The sequence below is a fragment of the Gavialis gangeticus genome, unplaced genomic scaffold (genome assembly GCF_001723915.1).
Source record: "Gavialis gangeticus isolate Ggan-Ray unplaced genomic scaffold, GavGan_comp1, whole genome shotgun sequence".
Taxonomy (NCBI): Eukaryota; Metazoa; Chordata; order Crocodylia; family Gavialidae; genus Gavialis; species Gavialis gangeticus.
Genome location: NW_017729031.1, coordinates 113,821,529 through 113,827,164, shown reverse-complemented (window position 1 = coordinate 113,827,164; position 5,636 = coordinate 113,821,529). Strand labels below are relative to the sequence as shown.

Sequence of the window (5,636 nt, the reverse complement as noted above, 5' to 3'; positions counted from 1 at the left end):
TACTGTGTGCACGGCATTATTTTTTATTGTGTACAGCCGTGCACACGCATAGCTTAGAAGGCACGCTACTAGACAGCAGTAGCCTACTCATTGTTCTGGTCCCAGTGAATCCTGGCAGATTTTACTTTCATTTCTGCCTATAACGAGCAGAAGCTGTTCTTACCATATTTCTTGTGTATAATGAACACTGCAATTTCCAACAGCTGTTTTTTGGGAGGAAACTGTTGTAAGAAAATATGGTATTCATTTCTGGCTAAGAATGCTTTATGTTGTACTTATGTCTCCTCTATTACTTCGTGTCACTATGACACTAGTTAAGAATGAGCTGAGCTATTCATTGACTGTCTAGTTTATTAGATATGGGCACCATGAAAACTTACAAAAAAAGTCTCATCTCGATTGTTTCTTATGCCATAAGGAAGTCCCAACCATCTGCCTTCAAAAATGAATCCACACTTCTGACAACTTCCATCCTGAAGCACCAAGTTGTTAGTCTATTCTGCCCTTCTAGCAGATGTAGCAAGACATTGGCTTGTCCTTTCCTACTATCTCTTTCCATTTACACAGCAAGAGGATTCTGCACATAATATTTTTCTCCTAATGTTCCAGGTACATGGGTAATGTATGAGCAGAATCAATTTTGTAACATCTGAAGTTTGCCTTCTGGTGGATTTGCAACAATATATCCAAAACAGTATGCATATTTGAAGCCATCAGGCCAGTTAAGGTGGATTTGAAGCTGTTTTGCATCAAGAAAGCAATACAAAGCAGCCAGAAATATTTGACTCTTAACATTCAATTGATACGCCAGATTAGTTGTTGTGACACAGATTCCTCTTTATAATCTTTTAAAATATATAGGTAAATTTACCAGAGTAGATAAAATAGGGTTATCTTTCTTCTTTATCAAAGCTCCCACTGACTAGGCAAAATAGGGAATGAGGCATGTAAAAGGTCTTTGCAAAGGGAAGGTAAGCAGACAAATTGTAGCCGACAGACCAAGGGATGACACAAGCACATAATATTACAAGGAACAGTTAGGGAAGCAGCTACATCTGGGATGAGCAGGAGGAGGTGACAAAGAACTGGAGAGGTGCAGAGGGGCTGCGAGGAACAGAGGGGCTGGAGTGAGCATAAGAGACTATCTACTACCAGAGAAGGAGAATTTTTTGATCCCATCCAATTTCCCTCTGATGAAAACTAAAAACTAGTATATGGCTACGGAGTTTTTGAATTGCAGCAATAGCTGTAAGGAGCAAGTAATCCAAGTATGAGAATTCTTGACATGCATCCACTATCTCTCCCCTTCAATTCATTTCAATGAACAGAACTGCAACAAGCAAATCAATAGGAAGAGAAGATCAAATTGGCTGAATTACCTGCATCACCATGACACTAAGAATAAACTAAGCTATTAACTGATCCTGTCTAGTCTATTAGATAGTCACCATGAAACCTGACAAAAATCAGAACATAATTTCTTTGCATGCAGTTTAACTACATCAAAAGTTTGAACAGTCTGTTACAGATTGCTCAAGAGATCCAACAATGAATGTCAAATTTCTTAAAAAGTCAATTTAAAGTTAATTTCAGCTCCGACTAGACAATGGATTTACCTCAAGTAACTCTTCCTGTACAAAGTAAACACTGTAAACATAAGAAACATTTTCTTTTTGCATAACAAATACATCTCTGCTTTAAGGTAAAAATATACTCTGTACTATGGGTTTACATCCAGTGCTTGCATAATGCAATTTAATTTTTAAGCCACTTTTCAAGTGTATAAAAAAAATCACCATTCATGTGATCCATGGTGTTAATGGAGTGCCACTTACCATATAGACTGTGTATTAACTTACATATTCAGAGGGTGACAGACCGTACACAAAGTTCATTGGGCTAAACTTTCATCTCTTGAGACCAAAACTGAAATCCCAATTTAGATCACAAAGATAAAAAATAAAAGGAAAATACTCTGTTCTGATAAGGCTTCATAATTTCTGATGCACAATTTATGTGACTGGAGTAGACTGAGCCATCTGTGAAAGCCTTAGACAATAGGCAATCATACATCTAGGAACTTCAAAAAAATATGGCCAGGAAATGCTCTTTAAGCTAGAGGAAATATCTGGCAGACCCAGTGGTCAAGAATGCAGTTCAAAGGGACCATGCGTTCACTGTTCACTACACAGTATTCCTGCAGATGGGTTGTAGGTACATAACTGACCATGACAAATGGGTTTCCTGACCAGAGGAACAATAATCTAGTCAAGGTAATTTACATACTGGCTTTCCTAAAGATGTTTGCTCAGGTGTGAGGGAAGGAAGAATTTTATGCAAAAGGATGCTGAAACTGAAGCTCTACATATCTGATCTGCTTCAGCTGTAGTCAAGAGTAAAAGAAACAGTAGGGACATAATGGGCTGCAAAATATCATATTTTTTCCACATACAGCATCCACCCCTCTACCCCAAGCAAATACACACCTTGTTTTTAGAAAGCAGGACATAGAAAAAAATATTATTCCAGTCATGGCTGATTATGTAACAGAGTAAGTCCTCCTGGGAAACAGAATATCTAGGAAGTGTGGTATCAAGAATCTGCTGGTGCCTACTACTTTACCCAGACTGTTTCTTGGGATGCCACACTTCCTGGACATTGTGTTTTCAGGAGGATTTACTTCATGTCACACAAAGTTAGGCCCAAGATGACCCTTGCAAGGGCAGCAGCAAAAACATTAGTTCTTTACAGTAAGTAGTTCTTTATATAAGTTCCTGCAAATAAGATATTGTTTCCATGTCACAAGCCTCATCAAGATACTACCAGCAGCTCACTTATGGCTTCAGGCACAAACTACAATGAGCAGCCAATAACCACAGCTGAGAGGATTAACATTTTGGTGGCTGTATGCAGAAATGACCCTAGCAGGGTGCGGGGCCCAGATACAAAGTCGTCGGCAACTTTGGCAGGTGGGCAGGGTGAATGGCCAGACGCAAAGCTGGCGGTGGTGGCAGCAATGCAGTTACCAGCACTAGGTGGACCCTGCAGGAGGGGCTGTGGCCGCTATGCTCAGCTCTGTGGGGCTCCCCCAAGCATGGGGTTCGGGGTGGTCACCCCGATTCATTCCCCCCAGCCCCAGGGACAGCCCTGACTGCATGCCATGCACAATGTCTTCAGGTTTGCTTCTTTTCTAGCCAACCCCCTCCCCACACCAGCTTTCCCACTTAAAACATGTCCCAACATTTTTTTGGAGTGGAGGGGTACATGTTGGAAGGGAAAGGTGGATGTTGAATGCGAGAAAGTATGGTATATCTTCAAACTAACTGGGTGAAAAAACCTCTCTCTTACGTGAATCTATTAAGGGCATAATGCAGGGAGAGATACCTGTGCACCAGATGAGGTTGCTTCTGTGTTGAGACTTCGACAGCTCAAAAATTATTTTAGCCTTTTTTTTTGGATATACATACAGAAGTTCTCAGACCAGGAAGACTGAAAGTGCCTCTCAGTATTGCTCTAGTATGCACCTGGGGAGGAAGAACCAGCAGCATAGCTACAGGCTGGGGAACGCCCTTCTTGTCACTGCAGAGGCAGAAAAGGATCTTGGAGTCATTATTGATGCCAAAATGAACACGGGCTGACAGTGTGGGGACTCGGTTAGGAAGACCAACTGTACCTTGTCATGCATCCACAGATGCATCTCAAGCAGGTCCAAGGAGGTGATCCTCCACCTCTATGCGACACTGGTCAAGCCACAGTTGGAGTACTGTGTCCAGTTCTGGAGGGATGTGGACAACATGGAGAGGGTCCAGAGGAGGGCCACCCACATGATCGGGGTCAGCAGGGCAGGCCCTACTAGGAGAGGCTACGGGACCTGAACCTGTTCAGCCTCCACAGGAGAAGGCTGAGGTGGGATCTAGTGGCCTGTTACAAACTGGTCAGGGGGGACCAGCAGGCATTGGGGGAGTCCTTGTTCCCCCAAGCGCTACCAGGAGTGACTAGAAATAACAGTCACAAGCTGGCAGAGGGTAGATTAAAGCTAGATATCAGGAGGTGCTACTTCACTGTTAGGGAGGCTAGGATCTGGAACCAACTTCCAAGCGAAGTAGTGCTGGCTCCTACCCTGGGGGTCTTTAAGAGGAGCTAGATGAACACCTTGCTGGGGTCGTTTGACTCCAGTACTCTTTCCTGCCATGGCAGGGGGCCGGACTTGAGGATCTGCTCAGGTCCCTTCCCACCTTACCAACTACGAAACTATGTCTGCATCTGAAATCATACTCGACTCTTCAAGCCTCAATACCAGAAGACAGTCAACTTGGAGGAAATTCAGAGAATAGCTACAAACCTTACAATGGAACAGTTGGATATATGGATTGATCTATAAGAAAAGGTTAAAAAATTTAAACATGGAGAAGAGAACATGTCATCGAAGGATGTTGCTATTTTCGTAAAAATAGCAAAGAAAGAGAAGGAATTACTTAGACTTGCCAAATGGGTATTAAGATGAAATTAAGGAAGGTAATATTTAGAGTGCCTGTTTATAAAAGTGTCCTTGCTGCAAGATGTACGAAACCATGGAACAGTCTTTTAAAAGAAGTTGCAGAAGCTCTGTCACTTGGAATATTTCAAAATAAACTAATAAACCCTGAAGAAGCCCCATTAGGGAAAAATGCTCTCTGTTTCCTCGGGTGTCCTAAGACAAGACAACTGGGAAAGAAGAATCAAAGTTGGGTGTTAGTATTTCTATGTCCTTTTAAACTGTTGACCTGTAACTCATTGAGTAATTTTTAAATTAAAAAATGCAGTTAGCCCTTAGTGCACTGAGGTCCTGTTGCCTTATCTGAAAATTGATTTAAAGATAATATAAGATATAAAATATATATATGTGAATACATAGTATTGTTTCTCTAGCTCCAGCATCAGCAAGAAAAACAAAGCTTTAAATTCTGTGCTTTACTGTTCCAGTTTTGAGCTGGACACTATCGTGGCAGATTACAAATAAAAATTGTTGATTTTTTTTTTTACATTAATTAGCCTCTACCTCAGACTAAAGAGATAAACTTTTGGATAACTATCTTTAGATTTATCTAGTAGTCAAGGAAATTTTAACTGAAAAACTGTCAGGTCCCAGGGAAGAGCATGAATTGCTGTATTAATTTCAAAGTCTTCCCTTTGACACTGTCACTTGAATAAATGTTACTAAGTTCAACAGATGCAGGACCTTAGGATTTTAAGGATACCAAAAAGTATACTTAGTAAAGGGAATTTTAAAGAGTTTTTGATAAATGGTAAAATTTCCAAGTACACTTAAGAAATACTGGAGCCTAAGTTCCATTCTCAAAAGTGGGTTAGGCACTTACATCATTTTTACAAGTGGGGCTTAGATAGAGATGCCTGTTTTTCTGGTTGGTTATTCACTGCTGTTGCACAAATGTGCCACACTGTACCTGCATATTATATCCTTCTTAACAGTAACAATTGTGCTCATCAGCATGCCAAAATTTAGGCAATTTGTTGACAGAAAGGACGTAATTACTGATCCAATACATGCAAAGAATAGGCACACACACACAAAAAAAATCAAGTGAGGACTGATTGTAAAAAAAAAAAAAAAAAAAAAAAGGAAAAAAAAAAATTTT

General features: G+C 40.6%; 1 protein-coding gene across 1 annotated transcript in view; it reads right to left on the bottom strand.

Annotated features, from left to right (window-relative positions):
- The window catches only part of MAP3K3 (mitogen-activated protein kinase kinase kinase 3), a 96,810-nt gene that overhangs the window by 40,739 nt on the left and 50,435 nt on the right, over window positions 1–5,636 (bottom strand). The window lies entirely within an intron of this gene.